We start from the raw sequence: 21,743 nt of genomic DNA, 5'->3' as shown, positions 1-21,743 counted from the left end.
GAGGAAAACGAAACAAACGAACAAATTCATTCAATACGAAGACGTGGTTGTGTTTGCATGTGTATTAGGTAATGAAGCGTGACGTCACAAATGAACTCAGTGTTAACAACCGATGGCAACTTACGATTTAATATTGGCTCACTTCTTGACTAGCCTATTGGTCCCAAGCACATAAATTAACGTGCCCCATTCTAGTACTACACTATGTTTGTTTTGATTTGCTATGAAAGTTTGACAGATAAAATGAGGGGTTAGTGGATTTTCCTATGTTTCGAGGGGTGCATCGATTAGCTTGGGACCGAAGAGAGTACCAGAGCTGAGCCAAAAAGTTGAGCTCGTTTCTTTGGGACCTTCTGGTCTTAGAGTTACCTCTATGGTATAAGGTTTTGCACCGCCGGGGTTAACCTCAATCGGATGAAAGTTCAGTGGTACTGTTTACGCTTTTCTCGATAATTTTGCAGACTGCAGTGGGATGAAGAATACTTCTGCAAAGTCCACGAGCAACATCCTTTCACCGCTTATTTCCTCGACAATTTTCAAGTTAAAATCCAGAAATTTTAAAAAAATCAAAAAAAAACGACTAAGTGCTTGTAAACAGTACCACTGAAATGTCAAAAAGGTTCAGCCGATTAACACTGAGTTCATTCGTAACGTCACGCTGCAGAACCTAATATGGCTGTCTACGAGACAGTTGCAATCAGCTGACTTTTTTATTTACCAAGATCTTTTGACAGATCACAGTAGAACTGGCAGTTTATTCTCATATGAATTTCTGCTTTGTTTATGTTTACATTCAGCACCATTAACACCAGATCACTCACACACTCTCGATTTCTAACTGTCAGTTCCACTGAGAAACGTCTCTTGGATCACCTTATTAGCAGCGTGACGTCACGAATGAACTCAGTGTTCATCGGATGAACTATTTGACAGTTCAGTAATACTGTTTACAAGCACTTTGGCTGTGTTTCATTTAGTTAGTTTTCACTTAAATTTGACAGATGATGGAAAGTTTTCAAATCAATCTACTAGTGTACCAGACATTTGTTTTAAACCAGGAATCAATTTTGACCATCATCTTCTCAATTGATTGTTTAGATTGTTTAGACAATTGAGTTTTAATATACCGATTTTTATTCATCATCTGATAGAGCTTCGTTTTCTGAGCACAACGTTATTTTTATCGATCCCGTAGAATTCATCTCGATTTTTAAATCATGATTTAAATTTTTGATCGATGGCACTTGACAGCTCGCTCTCATACAAATTCCCACCAAGGGGCGCTAAGATGGTGATTTTTTCTAATATAATAATACTTATTTAAAATAGTTCCAGTGTACCAAAGTTTATGAATTTTGGATTTTGGATCCATTTTCAATGCAGATAACAAATATGTATTTACCTCAATACCCCTAAACAACCCAATGTCCATACATTTTTTTTTTGTTATTTGTATAATTTCCAACCCCCCGCTGAAATATCGTATGTAAAGATAGAAATCATTTTGAGCCGTGTTTATTTTTGCTGTTATAATTTGTTACGACCCTTCCGTCAAGTAAGAGATGTATTGGGAACACGTGATCTTCCCTACATGCAAGTGATCTACGAATTCCTTTGTTTGTCTGATGTTAGAGTTTGACGTGACCATCCCCTCCTTTCCAAACAATTTCCCGCCATTGTGTCCCAGTCTTATTATCCTCCTATTCCTGTGCTACTTGTCCCTGCCCAGCCAGGATATGGTCAACCGTCCGAGAATAGTATCTGAAGGAGGCTTCAGAAACCAGTTTCCTACCTAGATCCTTCCAATCGAAATTGTTACCCATTAACCTCGAGCCCGCCACGAGTAATTGGTACCCAATACTAACCTAGACATACTGCTATTTTAAATGTAAATCAAACATTACTGATTTTGGCTCCGCAAAGTGTCACACACGACTGAGCCTAGTAAATAAACGAACTAGTTAAAAAACAAAATTGTTTACGTGATTCCTCGTTCTGAAGTGCTTTTACTGAAGAAAAATCCCCAGTTCAGTTTTCGAGAAGTGGATTTTAACCTGAAATCACAGAACAGAAGGGGAAGTGCAAACAAATCGGTGAATCAAAAGTGGTTCGTTTTTCTGCTCAACAAGCGATGTGTTGTGGTAGCGTTCCACACGGAGTTTCTATGTGCACTCACACTATCATAGCATGCTGCCTATCTTAACTGCAGGTGCTGCCTATCTTAACCGCTAGGTGCGCTAGTGTTCGAAAATGACAAGTGGAGCCACTTTCTGATCCGAAGTTCCACTTCTGTGCTGAAATGTTAGATTCTGTGCAATGTTCTACTACCGTTTTGGATCAGGTAAAACCGGGACTTTTCCAAAACTCATATGTGGAAAATAAGACGTTGCGGACAATTTCGTCCTGAGAACCCTTTCCCATCGGGGAAACAGTCGACCAACGAAAACATGGATGCCATCCGGAGAGTGACAGAATAACCCAACAACCGGAAATAGAAAGCATTTTTTTCCTTTGATTTGTTTTCCGTCGATCTTGTTTTCCGTGCTGAGCACCAATGCTACCGACGCCAGGGAGGCAGCTCTCACACCTGGACCCTACCTATCGACCCATCAACTCATGAACCGGGGACCAACGGCTTTACTTCCCTTCCGAAGGAAGGTGTGATCAGAGATGTTATGCCTCAGAACATCCCGGCGGCGCCGACTGGGATTGAACCCAGGCCTGCTGGGGCTTATGTTAAAAAATATTTACAAAATCCCTTAAAAACAATATGTTATTCTTACATCATTTTGTTGTCTCGCGTAAACAAACAAGGTTTTTTTCTTCCATGAAATCCTCTTCCTAATTAGAGCCCTTTAGGTTAAAACATCATTCTTTACACTTGTCAGTTCATTTATTTAGAACGCAATGTGATGAAAAGTGTATTGACAGAGTTAAGAGTCAGAACGTTATTTAATTTAAGTGTTCCAAATGTGTATATTCAATTCAAATTTAATGCAAACTGTCACTAAATAGTTTAAGCTTATAGTGAATATAAGAGAAAATCAGGATTTTTGAGATATTATTGTTGATTTTCTGAAGTTTTTTTTTTTTTTACTTTGGTTTGTTTTTTTTCCGTCGATCTTGTTTTCCGTGCTGAGCACCAATGCTACCGACGCCAGGGAGGCAGCTCTCACACCTGGACCCTACCTATCGACCCATCAACTCATGAACCGGGGACCAACGGCTTTACTTCCCATCCGAAGGAAGGCGTGATCAGAGATGTTATGCCTCAGAACATCCCGACGGCGCCGACTGGGATTGAACCCAGGCTTGCTGGGGTGAGAGGTAATCACGATTTTTTGAAGTTGTAAATGTTGATCGAAAAATGACACTGAGAAATGAAAAAAAAAATTGTAAATACACTTTGATTTACAAAATTAATGTTTAAGTTGGTATGAATAAAAGATGTAATAAAAAAATTGCCTTGACACAATTGCAAAATTCATTTTTACAAAATTTACGAAAAAAGTTTAAATATCTATTCCAGAGTTGTTGATTTACGATGAATGTTTATTTATAAGTTCCAACCTGAAAATTTCACAGAAGATATTTTATATGCTTTAAAAAAAAAGTTATTCTAGTTTTAAGCATTTTGTTTTTACTTTACCGAAAATTACTGATGAAAAATTATAATTCCTACAACATTGTGTCAGGCGTCATTTTGATTGGGAGTGACGAAAAACATCGAATACACCATTTTGAACTTTTTGCGATATTCAAAATTGACGAAATTTAGCTCAAATGTTAAAGATTGACGAAAACAAACAAATACGCAAAGTTTCATACAAAATCGGCTAAGGCCGAGTCAGAATTTAAATTTGTTTTTGCTATTTGGCACCTAGTGAGAGATTTTGGAACTAAACTGTTCACAGTTCAAAAAGTATTATTTTACTGAACAAAATTACAGCTAACAGCATCCTTGTATATTGAATGAATCTAGAGATGTCAATCCTGCATCAACGTGAATCTTTGTAGAACACTAGAGCCACCTAGTAAGATAATTTCAAACTAAACTGTCCACCGTTCAAAAGCTCTTAAATAGCAAGAATCTCAAGATGTCGATCTTGCATGAACACGAAGTTTTCCTGAACACTAGTGCCGTCTAGTGTGAAAATTACAAACTAAACTCTTCACAATTCAAATGGTCTTAGCTTCCTGAACAATTTTGCAGAACAGAAAACAGCAACTTTGAATATAGCCAGGTTTTTACGATATTGAACTTACAAGTTCACGGAGTTTAGCCTAAAAACACATCATAATGTCTTCAAAATGTCAAAACTCGTTGAAAGTATTCAAGTCACTTTGAAAACAGCATAAAGTCTTAACAAGTCAGAAAGTCCTAAATCATGCAAAATTACTTACTAAAATCGCCAATATGGCTCCAAAACGCCAAAATATCTTAAAGAGCCCTAGGTCACTGAAAAATGCCAAAGAAAAGCCATAATCGCCAAAATATCCTCGAATCCCCAAAATTTAAAACCCCAAAAATGGTCTAAGAAATGCCAAATTTATCTACATTTATCAAAATGGATAAGAAACAACAAATTTACTTTAAAAACATCGAAATTGTGGTTTAAACATCAAAAGGGCCAATTTAGGTAAATGGTAATTTCTTAGAGTCGTCGAACAGATTCGTGAACAAACGCCAAATATGCCCTTATAAACGAAAATGAAACTTAGAATATATGAAAATGACAATTTGAGCTTGAAATCGTCAAATATAGTCTAAAAAATGTCACAAGGCCTACAATTTCCTCTTCTTTTCAAAGGACCAAAAATTGTCTTTGATAATCTTAAATGGCCTAAAAAACTGGCTTTAAAAACGGAAACATGTCTTTTAAATTACAAAAACGACCAGAAAACAACAAGAGTGGCAGAAAACTGAGAAGTGCTCTATAGTTAATTGATAAAATAGCCCGAACTCATAAAAAAATTAAAAACAGCAAAACAGTGCATGCAAGACCATTGAAATTATATAATGAAAAACAGGGTATTTATGGAAATTCAAAAGAATTTGCGTAACCAACACCAAACGAATGATTCCATTTGTTAACAATAAAATTTATATGATTTCATGATTTTGAATTCCGTTGCTATCCATCTCTCGAACCGATCAGTCGCTTTATCACCAGACACTAAATTCGAGATTCTTTTGTGCGGCGTGCGAGCGTGTGCTTTTTACTTTACTATGAACGTTGTGTACCTGGGTATGCGAGACAAGGACGCGGCCGACAACATTGCTTTAGCCCATCATTTGAAGCATTGTATTGAAAGTGAGGGGAAAAAGTTTCCATTACCCATCTACGTCGAGAGCAGTGCTGTTGACGTACGGATTCACGATCTCCCGTCGGATATGGATAATGTGGTTATCGTTAATCATATGCGCCAGTATGGTGAGATAATTGCAATCAGAAGTGAAGTTTGGAAAAACTACTTTCCAGGCTTCATGAATGGAATTCGCGTCGTAAGGATGAAGCTTAATCATCCGATTCCCTCTTACATTACTGTGGACGACGAAGTGACTTTGGTGTCATACAAAAACCAAGTCAAAACTGTGACCGAAAATCTCACCCGAAACAACGTTGCTCCGAAGTGGCAACAGCGGTAGCAACAGCAGCAAAAAAACAGTATTCTCAATCGGAGAAGGGGGAAAATAACACCAGCAGCGATAAAAAACACAGCAACAGTAACATCCATCAACAACAACACGAAGACCAACGGCAATAACAAGCTTGCGGACGCAGCTAAAGATAAGCAGTGGCCCTCTCTTCCTAAGCCGGCAACTGATGCAGATCTACACATAAACAATAGAGCAGTGATGAACAAGTGACAAAGGTCCGTCGAATCGGAAACAACAATCAACCATACGAAAAAAGTTAACACGAACAAACTAACTTCCAGTGATACTGATTGCAGCCTGACCACCGTGTGTTATATTTGTCCCACACGCAACGACCATACAAGATCCAGCAGAAACGTGCTTTGATCGAGGAGAAAGTGGATGCTTTGTACCTAGCGCAGCAAAATGAACGAGACAAAAATATTTGAATTGTTTTTTTTTTATGATACCTTGCTCCGTTGAGTCTTTCTAGATATATGAGCCTTACAAATAAACAGATTGAAAAAAAAAATGATTTTGAATTCGGAACAATTTTTTTAAAAAACAATCTGGAGTGTGATTTTCCGCCATTGCCCAACAAAGATAAAAAAAAAAAAAAGCTGCTCCTCAAACTTCTCAAAAGAAATCCAAGTCCGAACGAGGTTTGCTAGCTTTTTCGGACATTGTGGAATTCATATTAAACATGTTCAACATACAAGACCCTCTAAGAAGCTTAGTTTCTGCCTTGCTTCCAACATTAGAATCATATCTTAAGCAATTGACTGTTTCATGGCCCCTCCTTGCATCAATCATATCTTGCGATGGATAATTCGTCGAACGAGGTTGAAGATATGATCACTGTGCTACAGTGGAACTGCCGTAGTCTAGTGCCTAAACTAGACTCGTTCAAATTTTTACTTCACAATTCTGACTGTGATATATTTGCTCTCTGTGAAACATGGCTTTCTTCCGATAAAGAACTCAACTTCCACGATTTTAACATTATACGCCTGGATAGAGACGATTCTTATGGAGGAGTACTTTTAGGGATCAAAAAGTGCTACCCTTTCTACAAAATTTCCCTTCCTGCTCTATCAGGCGTCGAAATCGTCGCTTGCCAAATAAATGTGAAGAACAAAGATCTTTGCATAGCTTCAGTATACGTTCCACCAAGAACCTCCATTAGCCGTAGTCAACTCTGGAATCTAGTTTCGATTCTTCCATCCCCAGTATTAATTTTGGGTGATATGAACTCCCATGGTACTGGGTGGGGCGATCTATATGACGACAATAGAGCGGCTATTTTTTACGATTTATGTGACGATTTCAATTTGACTATTTTGAACAATGGTGAAGCGACACGTATAGCAAAACCTCCGGCTCGAGAAAGCCGACTCGACCTATCTTTGTGTTCAAGATCGCTATCATTGGATTGTCAGTGGAAGGTTATCAATGATCCCCATGGTAGCGATCATTTGTCAATCATCATTTCAATAAAGTGTGGCCCTCACTCTGCAGAACCATCTCGGGTTCCATTTGATCTTACAAGGAACATCGACTGGCAGAAATATGCAACGGCGGTGACAATCGGTGTCGAATCAATAGATGCGCTTCCACCATTGGAAGAATATCGATTCCTAGCCGATTTGATTTACAAAAGCTCACTGGAAGCACAAAAAAGAAAAGTTCCAAGTGCACCCTTTAAAAGGAGACCAGCCACACCTAGTTGGGACGAAGAATGCACAAAATTGTATGTAGAAAAATCTGATGCTTTCAAAGCTTTTCGTAGACACAAAACCTCCACTTACTTCGAGGAATATTCAAAGCTTGAGACAAAGCTGAAACAATTAATCAAAGCAAAAAAAACGCGGTTATTGGCGCAATTTCGTCGAGGGACTCTCACGAGAAACCTCAATGAACACCTTGTGGAGGGTGGCTCGCAACATGCGTAACCGCTCATCTTTCAATGAGAGTGAAGAATACTCCAACCGATGGATATTCGATTTCGCTAAAAAGGTCTGTCCGGACTCAGTTCCAGCACAAAATATTCTTCGAGAAGCGTCTCCTAGCGGCGGCTCTCTGGATAGACCATTCTCAATGCTGGATTTCTCTATGGCTCTTCTTTCATCGAACAACTCCTCACCGGGAAGCGATATGATTAAATTCAATCTTCTGAAAAATCTCCCAGATATCGCTAAAAGACGCATGCTAGACTTATTCAATTCCTTACTAGAAAACAACATTATACCGCCTGAATGGAGACAGGTCAAAGTAATAGCCATTCGAAAACCTGGCAAACCAGCGTCTGACCATAACTCATACCGTCCGATTGCGATGCTTTCGTGCATTAGGAAATTGTTGGAGAAAATGATCCTTCGGAGACTCGATCACTGGGTCGAATCAAATAACTTGCTATCAAATACACAGTTTGGGTTCCGCAAGAGCAAAGGAACAAACGATTGTCTAGCGCTGCTTTCCACAGATATTCAACTGGCTTTTGCGCACAAGGAGCAATTGGCTTCAGTATTCTTGGACATTAAGGGGGCTTTTGATTCAGTTTCCATTGAAATTCTGTCAGACAATCTGCACAGATGTGGACTTTCTGGAATTTTAAATAATTTCTTGTACAATTTGTTGTCAGAAAAGCAAATGAACTTTTCTCTTGGACAACTGACAACTTCCAGAATTAGTTACATGGGCCTGCCCCAAGGCTCATGTCTCAGCCCTCTTCTTTATAACTTTTATGTCAAAGATATCGACAACTGTTTGGCAGAACAATGCACGCTTAGACAACTTGCAGATGACGGTGTGGTTTCCGTAAGAGGTCCACATGCCGTGGACTTGCAAGGACCATTGCAAAGTTCCTTAGATAACTTGTCTTCTTGGGCTAGGAATCTAGGGATCGAATTCTCGCCGCAGAAAACTGAACTGGTAGTGTTTACTCGAAAGCGGTACCCAGCCCAAATGCAACTTAATCTTTTGGGCAGAAACATTACTCAATCATTGTCTTTCAAGTACCTTGGGGTCTGGTTTGATTCAAAGTGCACTTGGAATGCCCATATTACGTATTTGAAGCAAAAATGTCAGCAGAGGATCAACTTTCTCCGTTCAATTTGCGGCACATGGTGGGGTGCTCATCCGGGAGACCTCATAACGCTTTATAAAACAACTATTCTCTCTGTTCTAGAGTACGGCTCTTTCTGCTTTCTCTCGGCAAGAAAAAGTCACCTAATAAAATTGGAACGAATTCAATATCGTTGTCTGCGTATTGCTCTAGGCTGTATGCACTCAACGCATAACATGAGTCTCGAGGTTCTGGCAGGAGTAAAACCCCTCCAGAACCGTTTCTGGGAGCTCTCTCTCAGAATACTAATCAAATGCGGAGTGACGAACACACTTATAATTGCTAATTTTGAAGAAATTCTTGGGCTGAACACACAATCTCGATTTATGAGAATCTACCACCACTACATATCATCAGATATGTGTCTTCCTTGTTATACTCCAGACCGTGTTCACTTCACCAATCGCAGTTCCTCAATTGAATATGATCTGACCATGAAACAAGCAACTCATGGGATTCCCGATCAACTTCGACCTATTATTATTCCGCGTATTTTTACTGAAAAGTACCAACAAGTCAATTGCATGAAAAGATATTTTACAGACGGGTCCCGTCTCAATGGATCCACTGGCTTCGGTGTCTTCAATGAAAACTCTAGCGCCTTCCGCAAACTTCAGGAACCTTGTTCCGTTTTTGTTGCTGAGCTGGCAGCAATCAACTTCGCATTGGGGATGATTTCCAACATGCCCGCAGACCATTACTTCATCTTCACGGATAGTCTCAGTTCGATTGAGGCTATTCGGTCGATGAAACAAGGTAGGCACTCATCTTATTTCCTTTCAAAGGTAAGGGAGCAGATGTGTGTGCTGGTCGAAAGATCATATATGATTACCTTTGTATGGGTCCCCTCACATTGCTCAATCCCAGGCAATGAGAAGGCGGACTCTCTCGCAAAGGTGGGCGCGCAGGAAGGCGAATTGTATGACAGGCAAATTTCACACGATGAATTTTACCATTTAGTGCGTCAGAGTACCCTTTCGAGTTGGCAAACCGATTGGGACACTGGAAATCTTGGACGGTGGTTACATTCAATTATTCCTAATGTTTCTTCGAGAGCGTGGTTTAAAGGCTTGGGCTTAAGTCGTGACTTCATTCGCGTGATGAGTAGACTTATGTCCAACCACTACTCGCTAGATGCTCATCTCAATAGAATAAACCTCGTGGACAGCAACATCTGTCGGTGTGGAAACGGTTACGATGACATCGAACACGCAGTTTGGCAATGTACGGATAATGACGCCGCCAGAGAGCGACTTTTGAATACCCTCGAGGCCCAAGGAAGACAACCCTATGTTCCTATCAGAGACGTGTTGGCAACCCGTGATCTCTGCTATATGCAGTCCGTTTATGTTTTTCTTCAAATGTCTAGTATAAGAATTTAATTCCTTTTGTCTTTTGTCTCTCTTTATTAGTTTTTGTTTGTCTTGTCCCCCCGTCTCGATGAGTCTCATCGTCGCCCACTGGTCACCCACCATAGCCGGTCGAACTCCAGACGAAGCTAGAACAGCACTACCGTTCATACTGGCGACAACGCTCTGATGAGACAACGTTACCCTACCCCAAGCTCCTCCCCTGATCCTATCCTTCGAAAATGTACCCTTCTAACCTCGAGTAAGCCGCGAGTAATCGGCCCAACTCCTACTAGACATAGAATTAAGTGAATTTTGTTACACACAGTGAACAATGAATTATCGGCTCCGTAAAGCTAACGCGATTGAGCCTTCCAAATAAACGAACTAGATAAAAAAAAAAAATCTGGAGTGTGAATAGATTGATAAACGTTACTTAGGGTCATATCCGAAACAATCGAAACAATCATTCAAAACCGGGACCCAAACTCTAATCATAATCATAATAAAACAATCAAAAAATGCAGCACAAGGGGTTCCCTCAGTTAAACTATAAAGACTTCTTCGATCTGGGTCAATACCATAATTCATCAGACAGTCGTCGTCGCCCTGGTCGTTTCCACTGAATGGCTGCCTTCAGCCAGAGTGTAGTGGGTGCCGAACGTCCTCCCATCTGAATTTTCTGTATGCATATAAAAGTGGTAAACGGGTAGCCTGATGACCCCATTAGTTCCGCTTCCCTGCACTGCGCTGCTGGTCGGCTGATGGGTGGTAGTTGGCCAAACTACACTTCCACGCTACGATGACGACGACGACGACGACGACGACGACGACGACAACGACAAGGACTATGCGAAGCGATGTCAATCTTCGGCAATAGGTCAGGCGGGAAGTTATAGTTCACGACGACAACGACGATGACTACTTGTTAAATGGCCATACAGTAACGGGATGAAATAGGGAAACGGAGATCCTTCTGATGGGGTCACATAAAATGAGGGGGTAAAATGGAAGAAGTTTACTGGGCTTGTGATACAGGCGGAAAGTTATTCAAGGACTTCCTTGTGGCCCTCCAATAATGTTCAGCCTTCGTTAACATCGATAAAACGTCATAATAGCGGAAGATTGTGACTACATTCGGCAAACTGTATTTTTAAACATTTCTTGGTTGACACTTATCTATTTCATTAATTCACCGATACATACGACGGGGGCATCAAATCAAAATATCAATTCAAAGATTTCCGAAAAATCTTAGCGAATCAACTTCAATCGGCGATTAATGTTTTGCATGTCCTATTTGTTTTTCCTTGATTTTTTTTTCTGTCGATCTTGTTTTGCGTACTGAGTACCAATGCTACCGACGCCAGGGAGGCAACTTCCACACCTGGACCCTACCTGTCGACCCATCAACTCATAGACCGGGACCAACGGCTTTACTTCCATCCGAAGGAAGGTGCGATCAATGATTTTATGGCTCAGAAAATCCCGGTGGCACCGTCGCCGGCGCCGCTAATCTCACATCTCGTTCCCCGAGCAGGAACCGATAACTAACTGATAACATATGCATATATTAATGTGGTGTGATACCTGTTTTTGGCATGCTTGTGGTATAAAACTTTGTTTTGGTATTATTCAGTTATCGGAATATTTTGTAAAATATCAAATAAATATCAAAATAACAAAATGTGATCTTTCAGTATTTAGACAATAAAACCTCAAAGAGTTATTGTATTGGTCTTAGAAGACCATTCAAATAGCAAGTTATGGTATTCTGGCATAAAAAAGTGTCTGTTATCCGTCAGTTATTAGGGAAAATGACGGCTTCGGCATGACAGACTATTTTCGGCAACCCAAATTGAATCGCTAATTTCATTGGATTTTCTCACGTAAACACTTCCCTGAATACATTCAGACGATTCTTATGACCTTCAGCTTCATTTTGATTATATTTTTTCCACTGAAAAAAGCAATTTAGCAGCGTTTTCTTGAAATGAAACATACGCACTAAAAAATGCTGCTGATTTCAAGTTGCCGATGAAAGCACAGCTGTTTAACACGTAGCTCAAATAGAAAGGTGTTGCCCACAATAGTCGAGAAGTTTGGAGTTTTGCAAAAGCATTTTTCTGCTTCTTCTTCATCATCATCTTCTTATTCTTCTTCCTTTTCTTCTTCTTCTTCTCTTGCTTTTGATGGGACCGGTGCTCAGTGGTTTTGTTTGTCCGTCGAAGTTTTTAATGCCAACGCAGTCGGGCACCGGGACGCGAAAAGTTTTCACGTCGTTTCATTTGAATAGGTCTATCAGCGTCCAGAATTTGCCGTCGAAATCGTATTCCGAGCGGGTGATGGTGTATTTGTTGCAGTGGAGTACTACATGGTCTGCCGTGTCCTCTGCCAGGCAGACGTCGCATTCAGAATCCTGAAAAAAATCATTTTAGCTAGCCAGTTGTTGGCGTAGCTGTGTCCGGCGATTAGGCGGTTTAGTGTTCTGACTTCTTTGTTGCTGAGTTGCTTGCCCTTGTACCAAGGGTGGTCACTGTAATTTGGCTGAATAGCAAAGAAGTGCTTGCCTTTTTCCTCAGCGTAAATAAAATACCATTTGTTTGTATTATCTACTCTTAGCTGATTGAACATGTTGAGCATGATGACCTCAAAATCTTCCTACGAATCTGCTCCATTGCTGACTGTCACTTTCTTCAACGTCAACTGAATGTATTCGCTAGTTGGTCAGGTTAAACAGAATGGTAGTGAACCCAGCCAAATGCTCTGCTATTACGTTCTCACGAAAACAACAACCGATAATATTTAGCTATGACCTGCTTGGCTCGACAATCGAACGCGTGAATCAGGTGAAAGACTTGGGTGTGATCTTGGATTCGCAGCTTTCATTCAAGCAACACATTGCATAATGTTGTTGACAGGGCTCTACAATTTTGAAGCTCTAAAATGAACTCGTGTTTTGTTTCTCTCATACATACGTGTTCGACACTTCATTTCTATAACGCCTAGCTAGACTATCAGCAAGAAACGAAAATAAAAAAGCAGGACGCTTAGAAGGAAAGGCTGGCTGTGGAACTTCTCGTCGTTGCTTTGCTCATCGCTTTCAATGTAACTAACGTCGATTTTCTAGTTAAACGAAGCTCATTATGGCTTTCAATCCCCTTTCACGAACACTCTATCACCGCTCTTTCAATTTGTTTAAAATGCGTTATGTCCCGTTTTCGATCATTTTTTTTTAGATAAATATATGGATGGAAGATAAATTAAAAATATGACGTGTAATCTTCAAGTGTTTTGACGTGAGAAATGCTTTAAATGTGTTATTTCATTTTCCGTCATAAACGTCATGAAACCTCTGTTGATGTGTTTCATGAAAGAGAAAACTATCAAAGTCGAGCGCCCTTTCGCTCATCCGTTTCGACGAAGCTTGAAAGGAAGACCAATGGAGCGACGGGAGAAAGAGAGACAAGCGATTGAACATTTGTTTGTGCACGCCGACTGAGGTTCTAGACTGCTGCGAAGCGGTGCGACTTTAACAGAAAAAGAAAGCCAGCAGTCTCTTCGTCGCATCGATTTGGTCGATTGAAGCTGACATTGTGACGCCCTGGTTGTTGATAAGGCGTCAAGAATTTTAGGGTTCATTTTTTGAATAGCTAAAAACTTCACTGATATATACTGTCTAAAATCTCTCTATTGTTCACTTGTTCGATCGACGCTAGAGTATTGTTCAGCGGTTTGGAGCCCAAACTATAACAACGGTGCCGAGAGAATTGAATCTGTTCAACGTCGCTTTCTTCGTATTGAGTTGCGTAGATTGCCTTGGAATGATCTGTTTCGATTACCCAGTTACGAAAGCCGTTGTCAACTTATCGACCTAGAACTTCTCCGGACTAGAAGAGACACAAGCAGAGCCCTAACCGTGGCCGATATCCTGCAAGGAAGGACAGATTGCGAGGCTATCCTGAGGCAAATTGACCTGAATTTTCAGCCCCGACCGCTTCGTAATAACCTTATGCTAAGACTGCCTCTACGTCGCACAAATTATGGAGCATATGGTGCGATTTGCGGACTGCAGAGGACACTCAACAGAGTTTCATCTGCTTTCGACTTTCATCTCTCCCGTGATGCGCTTTGTCGAAAGTTTTGTTCTGTTTTTCGTCGACAGGAGTAACTGACTATAAGATATATGTTTTTTTTTTATGTTTTTTTATGATATGACCATGCTTGAATGTATTTTTCTTTTTACCATAGTTGATAAGGTTAACATCATTGGGGCTTCATCCAGCCTGTTGATGTAAAACAGCAATAAACAATAAACAGCATAAACAATGTTTAACGCATCCTTGATGAAGATTCTGTTCTTCAAGATTCGTTCCGATTCTGCGCCAGCTTTGGCAAGCTCGTCTGCAATATCGTTCCCTTTGATTGCTGTGTGGCTCGGGATCTACTGGATCGTGACTTTCAGGAACGACGCCTTAACAATGATGTCGTGAATCATTGAGTTGCGAGTTCCCCTTCTATCAATTGGCAAGATGATAGTGAGTCCGTGAAGAGTACTGCTCCAAAAATTTGCTCTTCTTGCAGGTGTTCCAATGCTACTGAGATAGCGAACCATTCGGCGATCATTATGCAGGTCTCTATGTCCAATCGTAGACTGATTCTGCGGTTCGTGGTTGCGCAGAATACTCCTACGCCACAGGAGGTCCCCATTTTTTAAGCATCTGTGTAGATGTTCGGCCGGTGTTTGTATTTAGTGTTTTGTAGGTATAAGAATGCCTGTTTCTGGGCTCGTGGATCGCAGTTTCTTTTGGCAGGTGCTGCGTTGAGGAGCACCGTTTGAATGTCCATCGATAGGGTATTGTGCACTCTGACTGACGGGATCACCGCCTCAAAGATGCGCCAGTGTTTCAAATAAATGCGTTCAACTAACGTTAGCATGTCCTCTGGTATTTCGAATCCACCTAGTAGCGTGAGTTGGTCTGTGACAACATTGCCGTGCAAAAAATGTTTCGCAATCTCTTTACAGGTTACTTCAAGCATAACTTTTAATTGCAAACGCTGTCTTGCAATGAGCACTCATACATCTAGTTTTCACTGGAAATCCTATGTATGAGTGCTCATTGCAAGACAGCCTATATTACGTGATATAGGCTGTAATGTGAACGGGGTATAAGCATAGAGGTAACTCTAAGACTAGAAGGTCCCGAAATAACGTGCTCAACTTTTTGGCTCAGCTCTGGTACTCTCTTCGGTCCCAAGCTAATCGATTCACCCCTCGAAACATAGGAAAAACCAATAACCCCTCATTTTATCTGTCAAGCTTTCATAGCGAATCAAAACAAACATAGTGTAGTATTAGAACTTCGACTAGAATGGGATACGTTAATCGTTTGCTTGTGACCAATAGGCTAGTCAAGTAGTGAGTCAATTTAAAATCGTTAGTTTCGTATTGATTGTTGATATAAATCAGTTTATCGTAAAGGACAGTCAACAAACAGTAGTAAATTTACCTTTTATGTTTTTTTATTTTGTTGTAAGAGTTCATACAATTTCCTTAAAATCATTCTTTGCCAACTTTTGTATAAGACTTATCATTTTTGATATACCTTTTTTGTATATTTAATTAAATTTAAATAAGTAAACGAAGTTTCGTAACTAAAAGGTATCTTTACTGCCTCAAAGTTTGAAATTTTAGAAGATGCTACCAACCATTTTTCAAGTCCATAATATTGCTTAGGGTTGCAAAGGTTAGAAAACTTCATAAAAATTAAGCAATCTGTTTGCGTTCTTTTTTTTTTTCCTTGATTTGTTTTCCGTCGATCTTGTTTTCCGTGATGAGCACCAATGCTACCGACGCCAGGGAGGCAGCTCCCACACCTGGACCCTACCTATCAACCCATAAACTCATGAACCGGGGACCAACGGCTTTACTTCCCTTCCGATGGCAGGCGTGATCAGAGATGTTATGCCTCAGAATATCCCGGCGACGCCTGCTGGGGTGAGTGTTAATCACGCTTACCACAACACCACCGGTGCCGTTATTTTTTATGTTTTAAGATCTTGGAAATTTGCACTAAATTTAGAGAACTTCAGTACTGGGAAAATTTCAAGAAATACTTGGAACGCATAAAATAAGTTTACTAAACCTCATAAAACTTCAAAGACCTGTTGAGATACTTTTCGTTTATGCTGTTATGCGGTATAATCGTTTGACACCTTACTTTGCAATAAGTATTACATATCCCTCCTTAAACTTACTCTCACAACACTGGAAATATATTTTCGTGATTTCTCTGAAGCTCATTTCGTAAAAATGAGTTTCGTACATCGTACAATATTTTCGTTAATTGTACGAAACATTCGTATTACATGTCGTGAGGTAAAATGCCAACATCTGCTTTGGCGTTGTTGAACGTTGAAAAAGCGTTCGACAATGTCTGACATGATTGCTTGGTGTTCAAATTGCAGCACTACGGTCTTGCAATCTTCCTAGTGAAGATAATTAACAACTATCTATCGAACAGGACGTTCCGAGTCTCTATGAATGGCATCACATCGGATGCTTTCAACATCGGTGCCGGAGTTCCACAAGGAAGCATCCTTGGCCCCATTTTATTCAACCTTTTCACCTGCGATATGCCGGCTCTCCCTGCTGGTGGATCGTTGTCTCTGTTCGCAGATGACACATCCATCGTTTACAAGGGTAGGGTCGTCGGAGCTCTGACTGCCTAACTTCAGAGAGGCCTGGACGTCCTGTCTGAATATTTCAACAGCTGGAAGATCCGTATCAACGCGATAAAGACCCAGGTCATCATATTTCCACACTCTAAATCTCCCAGACTTGTTCCGTCGGTGAATAATAAGATCTGCCTGAAACCTGCCAGTGGTGGAATGGTCGAAAGAGATAGTCTACCTCGGCTTAACACTAGACAGCAAGCTGATTTTCAGGAAGCACGTTGAAAAAACCAAAACCAAGTGTAACATCTTGATAAGATCACTGTATCCACTCATCAACAGGAGGTCTCCTCTATCCCTGAAAAATAAGCTTGCTGGCTACAAACAAATCATGCTTCCTGTAATAGAATACGGGATGCCAAGCTGAGAGAGTTGCGCAAAATGCCATCACTTTAAACTCCAAAGGATCCAGAACAAGATCCTTAGGATGGTCCTAAACAGTCCCCCGTGGACTAGAAATTCTGAGATTCACCTTCTGGCTGGAATTCAGACATTAGAAGAACGGAGAGTATTCATCTTGGAAAGGTTCAGAGACAGCTGTCTGAGATCAAATCGGCAGATCACACGTGATCTAGCACGTTAAGTTAAGTTATGCTCGTAGTTAGGTAGGTTTTCACTTTTTTTCAATTCAAACAAAACACACCCCCAATAGGGGTATTATGTAAACTAGTTGAAAAACGCAAATTTTAAATTAGAATATCAAATTAAACAAATATGAAGAGCCAGTAGCCTACCTGGCAATTAAATCAATTAAAATGTTAAATCAATGTACTACCATAAGCAACAGAAATAAACATAATTTTACTACTACTTTTGCACTGCACTGTCCTCAACGGAAAACAGATTATGTGTAGTTTTCGATAGGTGTCACTTCAACAACAGCAGTGACATCTTATGGAAAATGAATGCAGAAGCTTGACAAAATGATTAATTAATCTACGACCATCTGGCACTGTGTCATCAAAATACTTGGCGTGTTGAGAGATTGAGGTCGTAAGAGCAAATTTTCTCTCTCAAATTTTAATTTTTGGGCTCTCTGGGGACTGGTAGTAAGGCAGGTAAAACTGTATGAGGAAAAATCATTTTTATTTAAGAGGTTACGCTTACCTGCAAACTTTCAAAAATCGATTTTTTTTATTGTCCTAATCGAAAGTATATAAAGTCAAGAATATTTCCTCAAAAGATCAAGTTAATCCGATGAAAATTGTGAAAGTTATGCGACGTACAAAAATATTCACTTATAGTGAACTACTCCCAACATGAAACTTTAAACGCGATTATCTCGGAATCATATTTTCAAAACCGGTGCCAAAAATTTCTCGAAATGTATACATTCGATTCGTCCGATTAGTTTTGATTTCTGTTCAGTACTATTTTGTGCAGTCCACGATCGTTCGGATTTCGTCTATCATTTAATTTCGATTTTTACAGCCGATCAAAGACAAATTTTAAGGATCAAAAACCGGCACTTCAACTTTGCAAGGCCGCCATTTTGTCAAAAAAAAATAAAAAAAAAACCGAACGATCAAGGACTAGTTTAACACATGTTTAACGATTTGACATGTTTTTTTTTTATTTCAGATGATTACATCACAAACCGCAGTTGGCACCGCAAAAAGCGTTTTTTAGAACATCGTTCACGAGGAGCAGCCGTGCGGGGCACCAGGACCTCGTTTTTACAGCATCGACTGATAAATGTACCATTTAATGTGTGTTCAATAAACGGCAGAAAACCGATTTTCAATATGTTGCGTCGTTTTCGAGAAAAAAATCCAAACTTTCGCTCTTTTTTCGGTCTTGCAGGTAGGCGCAACCCCTTAATTGTAGCTTGTCTAACGATACTTTCCGGGAAAAAACTGAACGATAGAGTTCCTGAATAATTTGTTCAGGTTGTCGTTCACTTTTTTTGATCTGAATATGCACCGAAAGTGAATTATTCCCACTTCTCTCAATTTCTATATGGGGATATTTATCACTTACTACCAGCGGAACAGCGCCATCTCTGTGGAAAATGGCCAAACGATATGATTAATTGAACACAATTTTTGTATACATTAGTCAGCTGGCAGTGCTGCCAACAGTAAATTTAATATTGAGACATTGTTTCTCTTAGTACTCGATATAATCATATATGAAGTAGGAATGCACAATAAACCTTTGCAATTAATATTCATTGCAATTTTGACAAAGGTGACAACTGAAAGTAAACAAACACACCGTCTGAGACTGTGCCAGCAAAACAGGACTGGTAGTGTGTTTGTGTGTCTCTTTCCACCATTTTCACCGTTGTTTGACAATGATGATGACGTCAAACATTTTGCATCGTTCAAGAGTGTGAGAATAAAAGAGACTACTAGCCCAACATTGCCAGGCCAATTCAATCAGAATACCACAACAGGAAAGTGATAGAACGGCGCCGGGGGAAACGATTGACGTTTCCGTATTTTCACGTTGTTCGTTTGCGTAGTTTGTGCTTGTCACCGCGGATTTTCTCGCCTTTAATTGATAGTTGGGTCATAGACCCAGCTCGTAAAGCAATATATAAGGTAGGAAAGGGTTGGGAATCATATTAAAATAGGCAATGAAATTAACATTGAAGTGTGTTTGTGTAGTGTTTCGAGAAGTTGTGGGTTGAGAACCCAAACTGATTTGAGATGGGCAGTTTTTTATTATATTAATGTAAAACCACAGATTTTTGTGAGCTGCATGACAAGGTAAGTGTTCAATGATTTTGTTTATGGTATTTCCACCTTTCACTGAGAGTCCGAATAGTTGCAAAATTAGGTGATTACAGAAGTGATTCTCAAACACACAGACACTCGCAAAAATGAGCTTGTATGTAGTGGAATTTTTCAACTTGACTTCCACCTTAAGTGAAGACCACGACTTGGGCCCATTTCTTCAATGGAAGCGCCAAGCCCCCCTTTGGCGATATTTCCATAATTGGAAACCACTGCAAGTGAATCCCGTTGTGATGAAGGAAGCTATAGTATTGTACTTCTTGACAGTAGTTTTAAGATTTATTGTTAATATTGTATTGCATAATGGACAAGAAGACTTGTCTCTGTAAAATTCTTTCGATTGAGCATTATTAAATAAAATAGCTTTAATATATATTTTTAAATGTCTATATCATTGATCAATTGAGTTTTTATCTCTTGCTGTCCACTTCATATTAAAAAATATATTTTCAACCGAATTTCATAGAATTACAAAAAAGTTCGGTTAAACTTTACCGATGTTACGAAACCGTGAGTAATTTTTGCCTCTTTCCAGTCTCCGGAATTCGAATGAAACTATTATCTCGATGCCTTATCAACTATGGAACTGAAATTCTACTCCACAAAATTCCTTAGCAAACTTACCGGCATTCGCAACAATTCCACCAGCTTCCTTGTGCAAGTTTTCTCCAACAACTCGAGCTTACATTGTAACGATCCGGTGCCGGTTAATCGCTTGGCTGCAAAATCTGCCAACCACCAACTTTCACTGCAGCCGGAGTGTATTCCTTGGTATTCTTCCGAAACAATAGCCAAAACCGGAAGCCACCTAGCATTCACCAGACGGGATTTTTTTTTTTTTTTCGTTTTTAAAACCGCAATTTTCCCCGTTTTTTGTTTGTATTTGCTCTCCCGCTTGCTTCAAGCACTCAATATCTGGCGGTGACAGTTGTTGTTCTTCTATTATAATAACCGTTGTTTTTTCTTTACTTTTTTTTTTGCTTCTTTCACTTGTAGATAGACGAATAGCAGTTAGCGAGGGGTATATAATTGTGTGTATGTATGTATGTATGTATTCATAGACAATAGTTATCAGTACACAGATGTTCTACGCGATTCGCTACAGAGCAACGGAGACGAAAACGATGGCTAGTTGTGTAGTGTATAGCTAGGTGGTAGCGCAACACTTATGGCGTTGTTGTTTCACTTGTTTTTTTTTTTTTTTCAACTATCCTGACATAGATACAGAAAGCTTTCGGTACACACTTGTTAGCTGGTTTGAATATTTCTTCTTATATGATGCACTAGCAGCGTAACGGCAACAACATCAACGACAACGACAACAATAGACACCGACGACACTTTTCTTTTCTTTTTCTTCTCTTTTTGCTTGCTAGATAGACGATTACACCAGTTAACGAGAAGTTAGGGGGGAGGAGGTCGCTACTGCTACACACACGGTTGACGAAACGGATAATTGTTAAAGATATATCCCTATTCTTTTGGTTGAGCGGAGGATGGTAGAGGGCGCTCGCTCACACAATGCAATCTTCAAAACTTCACAGATTCACTACGTTAGGGCAATATGTATATTTTTTTGCTGTTAAGATAGACACAGTCTAGGTATTATTTTCTTGACGGGTTGTTTTCTAACTCGATTCACTACAGCGGGTCTATTGTCGCAACAAACTCCGGTAGCTTTTTATGTTTGTTACAAGCACTGCACTCACTTTCCCTTTTCCTGTAGCACTTCCTCTATCACTGAATGACGATGATGACTTGTGTTCAGGAAAATCCACCGGAGGTTCTATTGTAAGTTTGATTCTTTACGGCTTGTCGTTAGTCCACAGTTCAGTAGAAATGCTGCCTCATTCGCACACTAATTTTCCAGCTGGGTTTTCCGTTTCTTTTTTCCTGTGACCGAAGAAGAAGATTACTGATGAGAACATCGCTATGGTTGGATGGAAAAACCTTTTGACGGCACACCGCAACAACCGAAGGAGAATGTGTCTAGAAACGAGGATATCTCTGCACAAACACTCCAGATCCTGGCGGTGCGTTCCACGAAGACAACGATGTCGAAAATCGCGTGTCTAGGACTCTAGGACCAACACACACACATGCCAGGCTCTCGCGAGGTCCAAATAGATAATGATAAGAAAAGCACTTTGCCT

At 40.0% G+C, this 21,743-nt stretch overlaps 1 protein-coding gene across 2 annotated transcripts in view; it reads right to left on the bottom strand.

Annotated features, from left to right (window-relative positions):
• The window catches only part of LOC135699491 (uncharacterized), an 813,870-nt gene extending 792,201 nt beyond the window's left edge, over positions 1 to 21,669 (bottom strand). For both annotated transcript variants that reach the window (XM_065219772.1, XM_065219773.1), the window contains exon 1: positions 20,215 to 21,669. The gene's annotated coding sequence lies outside the window, so the exon portion shown is untranslated. The remainder of the gene's footprint in view (positions 1 to 20,214) is intronic.
• Between the last annotated feature and the right edge of the window lie 74 nt (positions 21,670 to 21,743).

The sequence above is a fragment of the Ochlerotatus camptorhynchus genome, unplaced genomic scaffold, assembly GCF_037179485.1.
Source record: "Ochlerotatus camptorhynchus isolate MF236.1 unplaced genomic scaffold, CSIRO-AGI_Acam_v1.1 ptg000111l, whole genome shotgun sequence".
Taxonomy (NCBI): Eukaryota; Metazoa; Arthropoda; class Insecta; order Diptera; family Culicidae; genus Ochlerotatus; species Ochlerotatus camptorhynchus.
Note: the sequence above shows the minus strand (reverse complement) of the source record. Positions and strands in the feature narration are given on the sequence as shown.